This window comes from Petaurus breviceps, unplaced genomic scaffold (assembly GCF_028583685.1).
Source record: "Petaurus breviceps papuanus isolate PSGF00001 unplaced genomic scaffold, PetGlider_PUasm1.0 174, whole genome shotgun sequence".
Classification (NCBI taxonomy): Eukaryota; Metazoa; Chordata; class Mammalia; order Diprotodontia; family Petauridae; genus Petaurus; species Petaurus breviceps.
The window spans coordinates 55,988,483-55,988,977 of NW_027185761.1; positions in this window are offsets into that span (position 1 = coordinate 55,988,483).

Genomic DNA, 495 nt, shown 5'->3' on the forward strand with positions numbered 1-495 from the left:
CTCTCTCTCTCTCTCTCTCTCTCTCTCTCTCTCTCTCTCTCTCTCTCCCCAACCCCCTAACCCCCACCCACTTGGAACTTATTGTGGCATTCATCATAAGATGTTGATCTAAGTCTAATTTCTGACAAACTATTTTCCAGGTTTCTCAACAGTTCTTTATTAATAAGCAGTCATTTTTAAACCAGTTGATCTGAACTTTCAGAGTTAAAGGATCTTCTATTGTATTTCTATAGATTTATCTCAATTTTCCCCAAATTCCTGCAAAGAGACCTGAATAGATCTAGCAAGAGCAAGTGACAGCTTACAGTTCTGAAGAATGCTGATGTGGACACAGTGGGGTTCTTCCTGTTTCCTCTTTGGACCCCAAAGGGACTATTTTCCCATGGGCCAATAAGGATGTTTTTTTCCCATTAAGAATGCTGTGTCTAGGGGCAGCTAGGTGGTGCAGTGAATATAGTACCAGCCCTAGAGTCAGGAGGACCTGAGTTCAAATCC